Source organism: Dasypus novemcinctus, chromosome 22, assembly GCF_030445035.2.
Source record: "Dasypus novemcinctus isolate mDasNov1 chromosome 22, mDasNov1.1.hap2, whole genome shotgun sequence".
NCBI classification, from domain to species: domain Eukaryota; kingdom Metazoa; phylum Chordata; class Mammalia; order Cingulata; family Dasypodidae; genus Dasypus; species Dasypus novemcinctus.
The window spans coordinates 9881049-9901819 of NC_080694.1; the positions used below are offsets into that span (position 1 = coordinate 9881049).

The 20771-nt window shown below is 32.6% G+C and overlaps 1 pseudogene; it reads right to left on the reverse strand.

Moving 5' to 3' along the window:
• The window catches only part of LOC131275184 (homer protein homolog 2 pseudogene), a 28541-nt pseudogene extending 8434 nt beyond the window's left edge, over positions 1-20107 (reverse strand).
• Between the last annotated feature and the right edge of the window lie 664 nt (positions 20108-20771).

The window sequence follows — 20771 nt, forward strand, 5'->3', positions numbered from 1 at the left end:
CTTTGTCATTCTATTTTGTTAATATCTGTGTTCCAAATTTTGTTTTCATTGATTCTTTCTATTGATTTTTGGTTGCAATTTCATTTACTTCTGCTCCAGTCTTCAATATTTCTGTCCTTCAGCTTTGTGTGGGATTAGTTTGTTATTCTTTTTCTAGTTCCTCCAGCAGTGCAGTTAGATCTTCAATTTTAGCTTTTCTTATTTTTTATGTAAGAAGAGACAGCTATAAACTTCCCTCTCAGCACTGCCCTTGCAGTTTCCCATAGGGTTTTATATGTTGTATTCTCATTTTCGTTCATCTTTAGGTACTCATGGAATTTTCTTGTAATTTCTTCTTTGACCCAGATTATTTAAAAATATTCTGTTTAATCTCATATATTTTTGAATTTTCCATTTTTCCTTCCTTAAATGATTTCCAGCTTCATTCTGTTATGATCAGAGAAAGTGTTTTGTATAATTTCAGTTTTTAAAATTGTCTATCCTGGAGTAAGATCCATGGGCCCTTGAAAAGAATGCATACCCTGCTATTTTGTGGTGTAATGAGCTGCAATTATCTGTTAGGGCTAGTTCATTTACATATTATTGAAGCTCTCTGTTTATCATCTGTCCATATGTTCCATGCAATATTGACAGTGTTTTATTTAAATCTCCAACTATTATTTCAGACATATCTATTTCTCCTTTCAATTTTGTGAATGTGTGCCTCATGTATCATGTGGCACCCAGGTTAAGTGCATAAGGATTTGTTATTGATATTTTTTCTTGAGGAACTGCCCTGCTTATTAATATATAATAACCATCTTCATCCATTATAATAGTTTTGCTTTTAAAAATCGATTTTGTCTGATATTAGCATTGCTACTCCAACACTTTTTAAGTTACTATTTGCATGGAATTTTTTTTTCTGACCTTTTTTTATGTCTGAGGTGAGTCTCTTGTAGACAACATATGGATGGTTCATATTTAGTTTATTCATTCTATTAGTCTATGACTTTTGATTGGGGAGTTTAAGCCATTAATATTCAATGTTATTTCCTTAAAGGCTTTACTTCCTCCATTTTTTTTCTTTTGGATTTCCATTGTCATTTCTTACACTCTTTTCACCCTTTAATTTACCCTTTCTAATAAACTTCAAATATACTTTCTTCTCCAAATTTCTCACTCTTGTTTTTTCCTTTCATTTAAGGCTGAAGCAATTCTTTCAGAATCTCTTGTAATTACCATCTTTGGTATCATACTCGTTCAGTTTTTGTTTCTCTGTAAAGACTTTAAACTCAACCTCATTTTTGAAAGACAGTTTTTCCAGATACAGAATTCTTGGCTAGCAGTTTTTCTCTTTCAGTACCTTAAATACATCATATCACTTTCTTCTTGCCTACATGGTTTCTGATGAGGTCCTTGCTTAAAAGTACTGATTTTCCCTTTATATGATGCTTTACTTTTCTCTTGCTTCTTTCAGAATCTTCTCTTTATCCCTGATATTTGTTGTACTGTATAGTAGGAATCCTGCAGTAGGTTTAGTTGGAATTACTGTGTTTGTGGAACATTGTCCTTCTTGGATATTGATATTTATGTCTTCCTTAAAGTTTGACAAGTTTTCAGTCATTATTTCCTCAAATATTCTTTCTGCCTCTTATCCATTCTATTCTCCTTCTGGGACACTTATAACAAATATGTTTGTGCATTTCACATTGTCACTCATTCCCCAGAGACCCTTTTCCATTTTTTCCATTCTTTTCTCTTTCTGTTCTTCTGTCTTATCCAGTTCAGATGCTCTTTCTTCAAAATCACTAATTCTGTCCTCCATAGGTTCAATTATGCTGTGTGCCCCTACATTATTTTTAATCTCTTCTATCCTGTCTTTCATTCCCATGTCTGTTACTTTTCTTTGCAGTCATTCAAATTGTTCTTTATACTCACCCAGTGTCTTCTCAATATCCTTTAACTCTTTTGTCATATTTCCCTTCAATTCTTTGAATTGATTTTGGAGATTTGTATTATTGTCATTGATTAGAGGTCTGTCAAATGCTTTATCTCTTCAGGATTTGGTTTGCTTCTTTGGATGGGCCATCTCTTCCTGTTTCCTCCTGTGGATTGAAATCTTTTGCCGATGTCTAGGCACCTATATGTTGATGAATTTACTCTCTTTCAGTTTCCTGGTGGGCTAGCAGATGTTTGTCATCACCAAGTATTTCCACAAAGGTGTTTCTTTCTACTTCTTTCAGACCAAGATTCATAGCCATCTCTGCTAAGTGAATTCACTGAAGAGAAGCCTTCTGACTCTTCCTTTCTCTTCTCTTCTAACAGCTGATAGGAAGGAAAAAGTCTCTTCCCCTCTCAGCTAAAGTGAGCCAGGTTTTTTCCCAGGATTTATGTCTTGAGGTTGGACAATGGGAACATGTCCCTGTGTTATGCGGATTTAGTTACTAATGTTTTTTTAGTTTCAGGTTCCTCACCTCTCTGACTCTCTTCCTCCTGTGTATTGCACAGAACTCTCATTGTCTGTTGTTTCCAAAAGCAGGTCCCTTGGACAGATTTTGGCACTTTCTCTATTGTTTTTGTGTGAGAGTTGAGCCTGGCCTGCCTACTCCAATGTCATCTTCCCAGAACTTCTCGCAATGTAATTTTTAATATAAATTTAATGGTGTCATCAATTACTAAAAATTGAAAATGAAAGGATATATTTCAGGGATTAGAGGAATGTGGACACATTTCACACTTCTATTAGAATTACTTATTTTTTAACTTTTTTATTTTGAAATATTTTCAGAAGTACAGGGCAGTTAACAAAAATAATATCAAACCCATGCAAAGAACTCCAACTCCTCATCTGTGTAGATACACACATCTACTAATATTAACATTTAACTATTTTTATCATGCAAAATTTGCCATATCATTTTATGTATCCATCAGTCTATGAATTTCTCTATCTCTAATATCTGTCTATCCATCTACAAATCCATTTTATTCACATATAAGGTAGTATACCTCATACTCATTAAAATTTATACAGTCATGGACATTTCCTAAGAACCAGGATACTCACTTATGTAACCACAATATGAATAGTTAGATATTTCAATACATTTATCATTGATATAAAGCTTATAATCTATATCCAAAATTTTTCATGTTTTCCTAAATGTCCTTTTTTGGCCCTGTCTTCTCCTTTATTATAGCCTATTCATAATCATAAATTGCAGTTAATTTTCATTGTCTCTTTATGTGCTCAGGCTTTGTAAAAAATTCTGTAAATATATATATATACACACACACACACACATACACACACATACACAAAACACACACATACACAAAACACACACACAGACACACAAAATAAATTTTCCCATATCAACCATTCCCAAGCACAATGAGATGTCCAATATTTACTGTTTTTTTTTTTACCTTTATCACCTTCCATTACCAAAATTTTACATTTTGCATAATGGAATTTTCAGAGCCACTATTTATTAATTATCCACATGCTTATCCTCCTCCAGTTTGCTATCTGTATTCTAACATCTTTTCCTGTAAACTTGCATGTTCTCTCTTATGTACTATGTAGTTAAGATGGAACTTAAATTTAGCATCTTATGTCTGTAACAATCTTGTTTGCTTAGATATCAAATTAACTTCAATGGCACACAAACTATTCTCCTATATTCCTATGCCTGCATCTATACGTAGTTATTTTCAACAATTACTTATTATATATTATGAGTCAAAAACACTGCTTTAATCATTGTATCTTGTGAATTTTCCTTTTCAATCATTCAGGAAGTAAAAAGTGGAGTTACACACCAAAACACAACAGTACTAGCTTTTATAGTGACCCATGTTATTATCCTTACTGGAGATCTTTTCTTTTCTTTTTTTATGTTACATCACTGTATTTCTAGCATCATTTTTCTCATTCTGAGAAACTTTCTTTACCATTGCTTTCAGAGCAGGTCTAATAGTTACAAGGTCCCTCAGATATTGTATATTTGGGAATGAATTATCAACCTCTCTTTAGTTATGAATGATGGTCTCACCAGATATAATATTCTTAGTAGGTAATTATTTTCTTACAACATTTTAAGTATTTCCTCCCAGTGCCTTATAAACCTTCGTTTTTGTTGAAAAATTGGCAATTAATAATATTGAAGCTCACTTTTATATGATGTGTTGATTCTCTGCTCTGGCTTTAAAATTATCTCTATCTTTAGCATTCAAAAGTTTGATTATAAAATTCTGTAGTATGGGTCTATTTGGGATTTTCCTATTTGGTGTTGTTAGATCTCTTCCATATGTACAACATTTCTTTCATTAAGATTCAGAAGTTTTCACCCATTATTTCTTTGACAATTATCTTTTACCTTTCTCAGTTTCTTCTCCTTCTGTAACTGCAATAACTCATTTATTGTTGTGCTTCACCTTGCCTTACAGGTTCCTCAAGTTTTCTTAGTGTTAGTTTTTTATTTCCCTATATTTTATTTCTGACTTTAGACAGAATGATGTCAATTTTATCATCTTCAAATTGTGTGATTCTTTCTTCTTCCATCTCCAATCTGCTGCTTGACATCTCTAAGGAATTTTTAATTTGCGTTATGGTGTTCTTTGTCTCTTTTTTAAAATTTTCATCTCTCCATTGATATTATTTTGTATTCATCTATATTTTTCTGTATCCTTTGCTTTTTTTTCATTTTCCTTTAATTCAGCATATCTAGGACCAGTTTTTCAAGAATTTCCATTTCGTAGTACTTGCTCTTCACCATGCAGAAAGATTAAGTGAGTCAGCAACTCCACTAGATTGGAGGATGGAAGAAAAATCTTCCCAAAGATAAGCTCTGTTGTAGACGGGTTCTTATAGTCTACATTTTAATGAGGGAAGCAACTATGATATCCTTGTGTTATACCCTTACTTTATCTTTAATTCTGAAGTTATCTCTCACTCCTAATGACTGTAATAATTCATTCAGACAGTTGTAGAAAGGTAAATAGAAAGAAAGCAATTTAAATTGAATTCTCTAATGTAACAATCTCAATATTGTCTTCTAGGTTAACAGTATCCTGTACCTTGAATTTCTGTCACATGCATAGGCACCTGTTTTGGTACTCATACAGTGGCTTCAACAAATGGTATCATTTTCTGTTTTTAGTATAAGTCATCCTAGCATCATTAAGTAAATTTTAAAATGTGGAAAATATTTTCCTGGTAAATAGTTGAATTAAAAAAGAATGGAGTTGAAAAATTAGGATGCTAATGTATAGCTCACTGTCACATATGTGAACAACAAAATAACATATAGAGAACAAAACTCTGGATATTTAATAGGGAGAGATTCAAATTTAAGAACATATATGAAATAAAACATTGTTAGGCATTTCAAAACATCTTCGGAATATTCTGCATAGAGCAATCTTAATTTCTCTGTTCTGTAGGCTATAGAGGATGGGATTTATGAATGGGGGCACCATGGTGTAGAACATAGCCATGAGGAGATTACTAAGAGATGTGTCATTTGCAGTGGAACTAAAGACAGCAGTCAACCCAGAAACTGCAAACAAAATCAAAATTGCCAACTGTGGGGTACAGGTGGATAGGGCTTTGTTGCAGGCTTCCACAGAATGCATCCTAAGGACCATTGAAAATATGTAAATATAAGACTTAAACATAAAAGCAGAACATACTAATAAAATACAAGAACTTAGAACTAAGGCCATAGACTCATGAAACTGAACACTTGAAGAGGAGATCCTCAAAATTTGTGGCACATCACAGAAATATTGATGGATCACATTGGACTTTGTGAAGGGAAGCCTGAACATGATACCTGTGTGGATAGAAGAATAGACCAAGCCACATGCCCATGAAGCACCAGCTGCCTGTGTGCACAGGCTTGGGGTGACAGTCAGTCCATAGTGCAGAGGGTGACAAATGGCTACATAGCGATCATAGGACATCACAACCAGGAAGAAAAACTCTGTGGATCCAAACAAGATATACAGGAAAATTTGAGTAGCACATGCTGGGAGGGAAATTAGTTTATGGTTTGACAGTGAATTCACAATCACTTTTGGAACAGTAACTGAAATGCAGCAAAGGTCTATGAGGGATAGATTGCCTAGAAAGAAGTACATTGGAGTGTGCAGGTGTGGGTCATTTATAATTATAATAACAGTTAGAAAATTCCCAATCACAGCTCCCAAATACATAATTAAGAACATCAGACCTTGGAGGACTTGCAGGTCTTGGGTGGTTGTGATATCCTTCAGGAGGAATTCTGTGAAAATAGTAAGATTATCCATTTTTCCTAATATACTGCTGTTTCCCTGTAATCAAAATAGAAAATAAGAATATACTAAAAGCAAAATGGAAATAACCCAATGAATTTACAAATATAATGCCATGACAGTTAAGCTTCTCACACAGAATTAAGCTTAGAGGAAATGGACAGAATGCAGTACTCTGAAGCCAATGTTTTTATGTATTTCCCTTGTACCCTCTTTTCCAACTCTGTTCTAATTTTTTAATTTTGATATTAATAAGATCCAAAATTCTAAAATATCAAATGATATAAAATTAAATCAAGGTCATTAACTCTTCATTTTTCAGTCATATTTACACTATGTCAGTAAAATATCATTTCAAACTCTTCTAGGAAACACGAAACAGCTATTTTCTCACGTACCAGCTGATTCAGATGTTACTAAAATAGTCTAATGTTTGGTCACCTGAATAAATATTGGTTTCTGTATCACAATTAATGAACAATTCTGAGATTTTTCTTAGAAAGTTTTTAATCCAAGGGATACTAGATGGATTATGCCTTATCCCACATTCTTTTCACTTGTTCTAAAAATTAAGCATAGGAGCCTCTTCTCTCCTCCGCTGCAGCAATTTCCAAACAAAACAAAATAATTATCATAAGATTCTGATGGGCTCCAAATTTTCAGTTGCAGACTATACAAAATTCCCTTTTTGTTTGTTTAGCTTACTCTCTCACTTTTCAAACAGTATCTAAGAAAATTGTCCCACCTGACATTTCTTCTCCTCAAAGCATCCTTCTGTCCATCATGCATGAAATCCAATATTTGGGGAAGGACTAATTTTCTGTCCAGATATATTGCTTATGTGCTTTTCTAGATTTTGCTAGATCCTCTCATTCAAAATTGCTATTGTAACCAAAACTCTCTTACTTCTGTTTGTCTTGATCATGCCAAACCTTAAAGAAATCATGTTTTAGTCTTAAATATATTCAAGTTCAAAAACTACAAATCATGAGGGATATAATTTCAGAACTATATATTTCTATCTGTGGAGAAATTATAATGGAGGAGTAATTACTGAAAATGTTAGAATTTGCAATTTCATTATTAATAATTATATATATAATCCATTTATAATTATAAAATATACAATTTGACTAGTATTTTACATGACAATGATCTAATAAAGCTGATTTATTTCATTGATTATATTCATATGATTTTTTTTGCATTTCTGAACTATAATTTTGCAAATTATTTTTCTATAATTTCTATTATGCATATTTTTTCTATCACCCTCAATTTTATGAGGAAGAAAAGTCCCTTTGCATTTTATTAAATATAAAAAAATACTCATTTGATATTACTTATCTACCCATGTGTTATTGGGCAGAACCAAAGCTCCAAGTGATTTTTAAATTTCCTTTATCAAATCACACAATTTTGTTTATACTAATAACTCTTATTCCTATCCTTCATCACTTCAGATTGCATTTTTGCAATCAGCATGCTAAATTCTCAAGTTTCTCTGGGCTGAATATACCATATATCTTCTAATTCAGAGTGCGGCATGATATTTAAATGCAAGCCTTCAGTAATACAGGGAGAGAGAGAGAGTTCATTATTTGTCCCTGCTCCTTATTAATTCAGGGATATTTAGCAATTACTTAACAATTTCATATACAGTAAAAAGCCAGAATGACTGAGCTACCAATTCCTCATCAATTGTTAAATATATGAACTGCAAGTGCATATTATCAATCTTCATGGAGAGTAGGTATTTCCTAGTACCTTGCAAACAAATATAAGAGATTGTTCATAGTAAAAAATTCATTGGACATCTTGATTTACGTGTTCATTTTTTAAGGGCTATTTTTGCTTATAAGGATTGATTTCCATGAAATTCTTTGGTCACTCACTGTTGCCTTTGAATTTCTTATTTGTCCTTTACAATATTCAAGTAATATTTAATTCATACTGCTTATGCTACTTCAATTTTTTGGTAATGTCTGTATCATTATATTTTCAGTATTGGAATATAGTCAATGGGTTGCATTTGTAGCATCAGGTACCATTTTTAAACCTAATCACCTATAATAAAACAGAAACTTTCAGACTCTCTGTAATTATCAATTTATTATATGGCACAGACAGAGTTAAGTGTACTAAAAGTCTTAAGAACTATAAGCTATGTCAGTGATTTTTCATTAGTCCTTTTAAAGAAACACAAATCAAAACATAAAAAAATTCCTGAAATATTAGTAAACATGTTTATCTTCTGAAAGTGAATATGTTCTTTGCATAATTACAGACATTTTATAAAATCTCCACTTCTGCTTCACACTTTGAGGAGTCACTTTTCTAGGAAATGCATATTTACCCATAATCATAGTTACAATTGTGATTCTATATTCTTTATAAATATTGTTATTCTTTAGGGGGAACATGTATGGTCACACTTCTCAGGAGCCCCAGGGATAACCTGATTACACCATCTTGAGAAGCCAGTTTTCTTCTAGCTTCTAAATGACAAGGATTCTTTAAATATACTCTTGAGATTAGTTAAATTTGTAATAGTGTTATTAACAATAAGATTTCCAAATGAGTTTTTTTAACCTGAAACATGAGACGTATTCAAAATATTACATATTCACTGTTTATTCAATATATTTTCAATTTTATGTCAGATTATAAAAATAATTTATTCACATTAGGGTAAATCCATAAGGTCATTCAACCCCTATAAAATTTTATTTTTAAGGTATGACATGAAGGAAAATCATATTATGTAAAAAGTTAGCAAGAAAAATGAATAAATTGGCCAGTAGTTACTAAATTCAATAAAAAATAGGATTCATTCTAGAATTTATTATAGAACAAAAGCAAGGAAAAGTGGATGTGGCATATAGTAGGATTCTTACCAAAAGAATTTTGAAGTTATCTTGAATGTGGAAGAGAACAATGATTTAAATAAATTCTAGATTGTGAATTACTACCCCTACAAGCAGGTCAGAGCAAAGTTGCCCATTTATCATTATTCATAAAATATTTATTAACTATTGCCAGTCAAGAGAGTATCAGAACATGGCAGAGGTTAAGAAGAACTAAATAACATCGATTCTATACTTTGGATAGATAATATCAAATGTGACTATATCTCGATAAAATGCTTATGAATAAACAATTGTGCAAAAATAAGCAGAAATAGCAACTATCTACAGAAGAGGAAGCATAGAGAGCTTGACAGGTGAAGAATTTTCTTGTTTATCTGTTTTATTGCTAACTATTATTATTGAAACAATGAAAATTCTCTAATGATGTTTGAAGCGATGAATGCACAACTAGGTGATTATTCCAAATACTATTGATTGCACATTTTGGATGAACTGTTTGTTTCATTAAAATCTATCAATAAAATTGATTTGCTTAAAAAATAATGTCTTAGAAATGAATGCTCTAAAATACAAGTCTGACGCGTGCATGGCGGAAAGTGCAAACTATAATGTAAACCATCATCTATGTGGTGCAGTGGTGCTCCAAAATGTATTCACCAAATGCAGTGAATGTCCCATGATGATAAAAGATGTTGTTGATATGGGAGGAGAGGGGTGAGGGGGCTGGGGGGTGCATGGGGACCTCATATTTTTTAAATGTAACATTTAAAAAAATAAAGAGAAAAAAATTTAAAAAAAAGAAAAAGCATGCATAAGAAAAAAAATTAATAAATAAAATAAAATACAAGTCCAGGGAGTGGTTGTGACTCAAGCAGTTGTGCACCTGCTTCCTACATTGGAGGTCCCCAGTTTGGTTCCAGTGCCTCCTAATAACAAAGACAACTAGCAAACAAATGAAAAAATCAGAGAAGGGAAGTTGATGTGGCTCAGTGTTTGAGCACTGGCTTCCCACTTACAAGGTCCTTGTTTCATTACCCAACCCTGTTACCTCACACACACATAAAAGGAGTCTCCACAAAGAGCTACAATTTGTTATTACAGTTACAAAAGTTTTTGGGGTAAGTTTAGTGAGTAGAGGTAAAAACGTCAATTCTATGAAAGCAGAAATCTCCCTTGACTTAGTGTAGGACATTTTTCTCTTCATCAAAAACACTCAGAAAGGGTTTCAAAAACCACAAGCTCATCCTGACAAACTTTCATAATTACTCCATGTTTTCAGTCTTTATATGTGAATTTTTGGCAAAAAAGCAAATTTATGAACGATTGCTCAGCTTAACAGAGGCTACAGAAAATGTCCTGATATGGCAAGGATATTCAATGTGAAACAAAACAGAGCTGGGATGTTTTGTCTTCTGAACATCACTGAGGAAAAGTGATAACTAGCCTTTAATTAAGCCATAGTACTCTTTTCATGAAATATAGCACTCAGAAAAGAGTAATTATAGGAAAAAAACACACAAAAGTATATTATTTGAGCTTACTTGAAATTTAGCAGAACCTAATTTAATTGAATTTACATAATCATCTGGTCTTAAGTTTTTGTTTTGTTTTGTTTTGTTTGTTTCAGGGTTGCTTTGTACTATAAAGATTATTGAAAACCTAAATAATTTTAAAGTAAATAGTGTATATCCAAGGAGAATTACCATCTTATTAATTAAAGCATACATACATAAATATATTGAAATTATTTTAAAAATGAATAATAGATCTTTTTAATGCTACACTACAATTAAAATATGCTAATTCACAAATAAAAATGATTTTCTGAGATAGAAGAGATTATTTTATCCTTTTGAAAATCTATTTTATTTGAGCTTACTGGGAAATAGCTGAATTCTCGTACCTGCTTTTTCATTCATTTCAATCAAACACTGGTTTGATTGCAGAATATAAAGAAAATATGGCCTCACACAGATATATGGTTTGAAAAGAGAAAGTATTTAATAAGAGCTTTAAGACAATCAATATTCTTCTTTAATAATAATATTCTGCAGTAAAAATCCACAAGTTGTGGTTTCTTAAAAAATAGGTTCAATTTGGAACCTGAAAACTTATTAATAAACATTTTCTCATCTGCTAGATTTAGGTATGTTATCTATTTTGCAATGGCAATGTGTTTTGCCCTTGCATAATGTTGTAACATCAAAAAGTGTTTATCTGGAAAATATAGGTTCATGGAATTATGCAGATATGACATAATTTATGTTACATTTCCAAAATAAATTAAGTATATTAAATCACCAACAATCCTGCCAAATATATATTGAGAATCGCAAGTTCATTTTTTTAAATTAAAAATTTTAAAGTACTTTTTAAATCTATTTGTTACTTGGAATGCAAATTTTAATATTAACAACTAATTTTACTAGTTGTTTACATTATATTCATGTTATTTATTACGACAGTTGTTGGTTTACATATAGTAAATAGTTCTCATATACCCCTATATGCAGTTCTCCCTACTTTTAGCATTTTATATTAGTTTATTATTTGTCCTCTATTTCTCTATAGACCATTAGCCTAGATGTTTTATTCATTACTGAAAGTGTCTTATTGATGTCTCCTACTATTATTGCATAACCATCTATTTGTCCCTTCAATTCTGCCAATATCTGCTTCTCATATTTTGTGGCTCTGCTGTTAGATACACATATAATTATAATTGCTGTATTCTTATTTAATTGAATATTTAGCAGTGTATAGTGTTGTTATTTGTCACAGTGAGCAGTTTTTTTTTTAATTAGAGCAGTTACAGATTACAGAAAAATCATGCAGGAATAAAAGTTCCCATATAATTCCTTCACCCATAAACTATCTCAGTATTAATATTATGAAAAAGCAGCATCAATTTGAATTTTTGCAAAATTATAATTATAGTTTTAAATGTTTTTATTTTTAAAAGGCTTTAGATTATATAAATGCTACATAAAAAATATAGCAGATTTCCATATCCTTCACCCATTCTATTCCCACATTAAAATCATTCATTAGTATGGTGCATTTGTTACAATTGGTGAACATATATTGAAGCATTGCAACTAACCATGGACTATAGTTCATAGTTTACATTCTGCCCTGCACAGTTTTATAGGTTATGACAAAACATATAATGGCCTGTATCTGTCATTGCTATGTCATGCAGGATAATTCCAATGTCCCAGAAATGATGCCAAGTTACACATATTACTCCCTCTCCCTCTCCTCAGAACCTCTGGTGGCCACTGCTTTTATATCACTGATAAAAGTTCTTCCATTGCTAGAATAATAAGTCTATAATAGAATAACAGTAAGCCTACTTAAGTCCATTGTTCATTCCCCAATCTTGAGGATTTGGGGACGGTGATGCTCACTGTGTTTCTAATTGAGAAGGGCTTAGATCCCGTGGAGCAGGTGGAGGGAACTATCTTGCTCACAGTTGAAGGTACCTTCAGATCCTTGGGATGGGCATTGTCCAACATCATCTTCTTGTTTGTTGTTCTGAGTGGGTCCAATAAACAGGAGAGTAGGTGTTGCAACTCTGCTGAGATTCAGGGCTTAACCAGCAGATGAATAGACCAAAGATTTGAGTCTTTGGAACATATATTTAATAAGTATATTGCAAGCTATAGGTTCAAATAGAAGGGTCAAAAGAGCCATATGTAGGGAAATTATAAATGAGCCTAACTCTGTTACACTTGGAAGCATAAATTCCAAAGTATGGCCCTCTGATAGGGTGCTGAATTCCTTAACTCATCTGCCCTCTATACTGTCTGGATGCCTCTAATTCCCTCAGAAGCCTGGCTGTTTGAGGCACTGTTTACTGTGGCAGGCAATGACATCCTGCTGAGAGGTGCATAAGCCTAACCTCTGGAATGACTTCCACTCACTTGGCAATCTCTTAGCCATAAAAACTGAAGTGTATTTAATATTTCTCAATTATACAAGCACTGTCCTTATACATTTCACCTGCATTTTTGTCATACTTGCTACATATTGTGTCTTCATACATTGAATATCCAAAACAATAGATTTGTCATTATTTTTCATTTACTCAAATTTTAGACTTGTAAGTAGTAAAAAGTGGAGTTAAAACCAAAATACCATATAATATTACTGGTATTTACAATTACACAAAGGGTTACCCTTACTGGAAATCTTGATTTTTTTGTATGCCAATTTGAACCACTGTGCTTTCCTCTCAGTCAAAAGAACTCACTTGACAATTGTATGGCAGATTTTGTGCTGACCAACTCCTCCCTTAGTATTTAAAAAAAAATTGGGAATGCCTTATTAATCTTTCCCTTATTTTTGAAAGACTGTTTCACCAGGCATAATATTATTAGTATTTTTAAAAATATTATTAGTATTGTGGTTCTTAATATCAAGTATTTTCTTTCAACACTGTAAGAATTTCATGCCTGTGTTTTTTTACTTCCATGATTTCTTATGAGTGTCACTTTTTTCTTATTTGAATTTGCTTGTATGAAATGCATTGCTTTGATCTTGCAGCTTTCAGAACTCTCTCCTTATCTTTGCCATTCAATGGGATGATTACCATGTGTCTGTACACATTCCTCTATGATTTTATCTTGTATGAGGTTCTTTGAGCTCCTCTAAGGTGTATATACATATTGTTGATTAATTTTGGGAGTTTCTATGTCATTATTTCTTTGAATATTCCTCCTGCCCCTTTCTCTTACTTTTCCTTCTGTAAACACAGTGTGTTTTTTGGTATGCTTGCTATCAGCTTGTTTGTAACATGGGCTCTGTTCAGCCATTTTCATTACTTTTTTCCTGCTCTTTAGTCTAAATTGTTTCATTTGTCTTATGTTCCAGCTCATTGGCTTTTTATTCTGCCAGCTCTAATCTGCTGTTGATACAGTCTGGAGATGTTTTATTTCTGTTATTTTGGTATTCAACTACAGTTTTCTATTTGGATCCTTCTCATTTGGTTCATTCTTCATATTGTGAGAACTTGCAGGGTTTTTTTCCTGAATATTTATAATATTTTGAAGCCTACTTGTTATTTTTTGCTTGTTGCTTTGTTGATTATTTCTTAAGTTTTATCTTTTCCTTTGGATGGAATATTTCCTTGTAAGCATAATGTGAGCTTTTATTGTACACTGTACATTTTCATATTTCATCTTGTTACTTCTTGGATGCATTCTTTCAGAGCCTCCTTACCAAGAAGGTCAGCCTTAGATAAAACACTGGCACCTCTAAGTCTTTCTGAGTCTGTTTCTCATCCTTGGCATATGCTCATGGCCTTAGCAATATCCTAAACACTGAAAACTCTCATTAACTTCATTTTTGACAGAATGTCTGTCAAGCATGTAGATTTCAGTAGCAGTAGTCTTTTTCTCAGTAAAAATTATTTAATTTTGAAACTGGAAAAAATGTTTCAATCATTTTTTTTGAAGATTTATTTATTTACCTTGCCTTTGCTGCTTGTTGTCTGCTCCCTGTGTCCATTCACTGTGTGTTCTTCTGTGTCTGCTTGTCTCCCTTTGTTGCATCATCTTGCTACATTCTGCAGGTGTGGGCTGTTAGCTCTACAGGGGCACAAGCTATCAGGGAAGCAGACCCAGGACCTCCCATGTGGTAGATGGGAGCTCAATTGGTTGAGCCACATCTGCTTCCCTGATATTGGAAATTTTAAATTATCCTTACTATTGATAAAAATAAGTTGAAGTTATCATTTTGATATTCTAAGAAAACTTTTGCTTAATCACTTTATACCTTTTCCTTTTCTATTTTCTGTCTCTCCCTTCCATGCTCTTTTCTTTATTATTGACTTATTTTATATAGCTGGGCTCACTTTGCTCTTATTTTCCTGGCTTCTTCTGTTTGAAGTCCAAGAATGTAGGTCATTTTTCTTTAGGTTTTTCTCATTTTTAATATAATCACCTAAAGTCTTAAACTCCTCTTAATGCTGTACTTTATTCTATTCCATCACAGTCATTCACTGTCATGCAAATCAAAATATTTTTAAATTGTCTTCTAATTTCTTTTTTATTCAGATTGTTTAAAAATGCATTGCTTAATTTTAAAAAAATGTTGTTGCTGGTATCTAATTTATTTACATTGTAGTTAGAAAATATGCATTAAATATTTTCTAAATTATGGAGCCTAGATTCACATTTTAGTATACCATTCCTTTTGGAATATTCTCAAGGAAAATGACAATTAAAACTACAATGCTTACGACTACATGCCTCCAGAATTTAAAAATTAACAATTATGAGAATTTTGCTCAACCTAAACTCTCATGCATTTTGTTGCTAGTGTGATATTTTTAGTGTTTTGCAAATGATAAACCTTTTCTCATTAAAAAAAATGATCATCTATCCTGTGTTCAAACCAGCAATTTCAGCCTCCATTATTTATCCAAATATTAAAGCTTATTTCCAAAGGAACATGTTCCAGATTGTTCATAGCACTTTTTAAAAAAAGATTTATTTATTTATTTATTTCTCTCCTTTTCCTCCCTGCCCTGGTGGTTTGTTCTCTGTGTCTATTTGCTGTGTCGTCTTCTCTTGTCAGCTTCTGTTGTTGTCAGCAACATGGGAATCTGTGTCTCTTCTTGTTGCATCATCTTGTTGTGTCAGCTCTCCGTGTGTGTGGCACCATTCCTGGGTAGGCTGTACTTTCTGTCATGCTGGGCAGCTCTCCTTACGTAGTACACTCCTTGTGCGTGGGGCTCCCTACGCGGGGACACCTCTTTATGGCACAGCACTCCTTGCATGCATCAGCACTGCACATGGGCCAGCTCCACACGGGTCAAGGATGCCCAAGGTTTGAACCGTGGACCTCCCATGTGGTAGACAGACACCCTAACCACTGGGCCAAGTCTGCTTCCCCTGTTCATAACAGTTTTATTCTTAAAAACTAAAATATGGATAAATCACAGGTATCCACCCAAGGAAAATTTATAAGCAAGCAGTGAAATATTTAAAATATATAACATTACTCACAATTTAAAACCAAAAAAAAAAAATACTTGTAGATTCAGTAACATGGATATCAAGAAACATTTAATGTTTGAAAGAAGAGCCTTGATCAGAAGATTGACCATTTCATTACATAAATCCTATAAAGGCTTAGAGCAGGAAAATTAAACCTATGGCAAACAAATGAATAAATGGATAGACTAGCAGTAGTTTCTTAGAAAGGAGTGCAGTGACAATTTATTAAGAACAATGGAGATATGGTACACATTGTAAAATTTGCATTATAGGAGTTTTATACTTGAAAAATTTATTAAATAAAATGAATTTAATTTTGTTTCTTATATTAAATGTTGTAAAAAATAAAAGAACCACACTGAAATAATTAATTCAGCAGCCTGAAGTGTTTAGAGGAATATTGTTGTTCTACCCAAATTACATAAAAATGTGAAGTTTAGAGAGGAAAAGAAAATATTTTTGGATTGATATAAAGAAGGGTGGAGGTTGAATATATATACAATAGAATGAGTATAGTAAAGTGTTCATAGTACATGAGCTAATTTCATTTGTATATGTGTGTTCATTATAATTCTTTCTTCTTTAATATTTATAAGTATTTCTTCCTAAAATTATCTCTCAAATAGGAAAAAATTAACATTCTAAACAAATATGAGAAGTACACAACATATTTTGAGAAGTTTTTATTAATTTTCAAAGTTATGAATGGCACATTGTTTATGCCATATTAAGGTATCAGTAATACTAATTCTACCTAACACACAATTGAGAAATATATTGAATTTCTCTTTGGAAGATTGTAACATTTAAAAATTACAGACATACACAAAAATATGTAGAGAAAAAAAACATGCAATGGGAAGAAATTAAAGAGAAAAATACTCAGATTTACAAATATGATATTTGAAATAAATCAAATGCAGGAGAGGAAATTATTGTGGAAAATATTTACAGAACTAAAGATAATAAAAGGCAGGAAAATAGAAGATAACAGAGATTTACTATAACATTGAAATAGAATTGGCCATATCTGAAAACAATAAGAAAATGGAGAGAATATTGCAAATAAATATCAATAGTATATTTGTAAGAAAGACATATTCTTCCGTTTGAATTCATATACAGAAACAAAACAATGAAGTATAATTACCTACACAAGTAATTGTTATAATACAGGCAGGAAATGATTAAAATATGTTAAAGGGTAGATCTCAAATAGGAAGTAGATAAGAGGACCTAAAATGTCAGAAATGTCAAGTATCCCGCTCCCTAATGCCCACTTACAAGTACTTTCTCTACTATGCGAGTGAAACGACTAGGACGGTCTCTTTTAAGTGAATATTTATGAAAAGAATTAGCGTGATAGATATACATAAATGATATAATGTAACAATTTAAACCTAGAAGAGGAGGATAGAAAGATTTGGGAGGCAGTTTGGTAGATAAACAGAACTTAATACAAAACAAGAGGATAAGTGAAAGAAATTAGATATTTCAACAATATACAGACATGTTTGTAAGCATTCTATAAAAATACCTGAGTGATGAAAAATACAATATATCATGATCAAGGTATATTTATCTCATTAATATAAGTACTTTAACGTTAGAAAATTAAACATAATTTCTCAAGGTTGAGGTATGAACAAACATAGATGGGGAATGTAACCACAGACTAAAGTAGTTTATTGTTATTGTAGTTATTATCTTGTGGTAACAGAGTTACATATATTGTTGACAGAAAGACAGTGGTTTCCAGAGGTTCAGAGGGGAGAAGGAAGAGTAAAAATGTGGAACACAGAGTATTTAGGGCAGTGGAAATATTCTGTATAACACTGTAATGAAGGATCCATGACATTATACATTTGTCAAAGCCTATACAACTGTAGAGTTAAAGTCTAAAACATAATTAAAAATTATAGACTTTGGTTAGTTAAAAAAAAGAAAGAAAATTTAACATACTAATTCAACACTAGAGAAATTAAAATTTAATTACTGCATGACAATTCCTTTTTTTGCAAATTGATTTGTTTCAATAAAATACTTATTCATTATGAAGTCTATTATCAAAGATTTAGAACAAAAATTCTTACTTTGAAAAAGGTAATTATTGAAAACTTCTCATTCAGACATCATAGAACTTAAAAAATATGCATAAGGGATGCATCCTTTCATACACAACAAAAGAAATAAACACAATTTCAGAAAGGAAATTAAGTATATAAGAATCAGGAATGATGTATCATTTGCATTAGCACTGGATTACCTGTGAATGTGAAAGTGAAAGAGAACCAAGGATGACATTTGAATATGATGTCAGAAGAAAAATTGGATGAAAAAACTCAATGAAGATATATCAATCACCTATAAAATAGTAACAAAATGTAAAATGGATTCTAAATGAAATATAGGAAATATGTAACATGGATATACAAGATCTTACAGAGAAAATTTTAATTTAGAGAAATTAAATAAAAGCAAACTAATGGAGAGACTGACCACATTTATTGATTGGAGGGCATGATATAATAACTTTGTTATCAATAGCAATTAATAAGATAATACCAGAATTTTTCAAAAGACACATTAAATTTTCCTAATAAGTTAGCAAATTGGCCTGAAAATCCCTATTATGAAAAACTCCAATAATATATTTATTCATAAAGGAAAAAAAGTTATGAAGATTAACAACAAATATAAAGTCTTGCTGTACTATAGTGATTAAACATTGTAGCTTAGGAACAGAGCAGACAACAAATCACTGCAACAGTATAAAAGATACATAAAGGAGACTCAACAAATTACAGATGCAACATTTTACTGTGGGGGAATTTTATGTACATTTCAGTAAATGGTGCCAAGAATTGGGCAAAAGTATTTGAGAAATGAAATTGCATTTATATTTTTTGAACATATACAAAACAAATAGAAGTGGAATAAGAAAAAAATATATGAAGAACAATATCATAAATTTATGAAGATATCTTCACAACCATGAATAGGGAAATGATTTTTATGAGAAGAGGGAAGATAAAAACATAAAAAAATAAACAAAATGAAAATATTGTTTTTGAAATTCATTACAATTAAATGAAGAATTCTTATCTCTAGCCCCAGCACAAGAGCACAAATATGCAGACCATGACGTGAGCAAAATATATATAACTCATAATACTTAAAAAAGAGTTTCTGAAAAGGAGAAGCATAAACATTTCACTCATATATGACGCTTATACTGCACCATTAGAACTAAAAGAAAATAAACTGTATATCCAAAATGAGATATTGGCACAAATTCAGTAGATTATAGAAAACAAATCAGGAAGTACCAATTGTTGGTGTGAATGTGAGGAAAAGAATATGTTTTTATATTACTGCTGTGTGTGCTTAAGTCATATAGTTGCTTTGAAAAGTTATTTGATTTCCTAGCTCACTTGCTCATAAATGAATGTAATTTTGTTTAAAGTTAGTAAGGGAGAATGTAGTCTTAAGGAGATAAAGTTTTATCCTCTACCACATCAGAGTTCCCTTACAGGAGTTACCAACAAGACAGCAATGGCAGAGAATGAAGGGCAATGGCTACAGCAGAGGTGACCCCATCAGAGTTTAGCAAGGGGCTGCAGTTCATACAAGTGTGCACTCTAAGCATTGTACTATATGATGTAGGAATGTTGAATTTCCTTGGGTTTAGACACCCAAAATTACCAGAAACCCCTGCCTCCAAGATTAAAGAGCACAGAGAGAGATGAGCTGCCTAAAACTGACTCCATCCAATCAAGAAACTCTCCAGGAAGGAGAGGTGTCCATGCCACCTGGTTGCAACTGTGTAGAAGCCTATGTCTCCATCTAGAGAAGACTGAAAGCTACACAAAACCAGTAAAACCCACCTTGGGAGCCTGGGTTGGAAAACAGCTGTTCTGCCTTCACACAAACTGGTGTGATCCCCACCATGTTCGCTCCTGTGACTGACATGAGGGTGGTGTTTCCTTGTGTCCCTTCATATAAACCTTGGGATGGGTCAGAAGGCATAACAGTACTTTTACCTGGACTTCCACTCCAAAGGTCTCTCTGTCTCCAGAGGTGCAAAGGCACTATGTTAAGGTTACAGGTCAATGGGAGAGTGGGGGGCAATTTTTCATTCTTAGACCTTTTAGATACCTGTGTACTGTGGATCTAACTCTTGAGAGCAAGATGAGGGTAAAGCAGATAGTGCTCTTTGATTTTAGTATGAAGGCACCACCACTGAGACACTTGCCAAGCCCAATTATGTAGGGTCCATGATGGACAGTGCAAACCTCCACTGTATAATGCCAATTACTAAATTCATTCTTGGTATTTTTTTTCCCAAATTCTACTCAATTTATTCATTTTTTAAAAAATATTACATTCAAAAAATATGAGGTCCCCATTCATCCCCACTGCCCCCATCCCACCACTCCCCCCACAGTAACACTCTCCCCCATCATCATGACACATCCATTGCATCTGGTGAGTACATCTCTGGGCATCGCTGCACCCCATGGCCTGTGGTCCACACCATAGCCCACACTCTCCCATGTTCCATCCAGTGGGCCATGGGAGGACATAAAACATCCGGCAATTGTCCCTGGAGCAC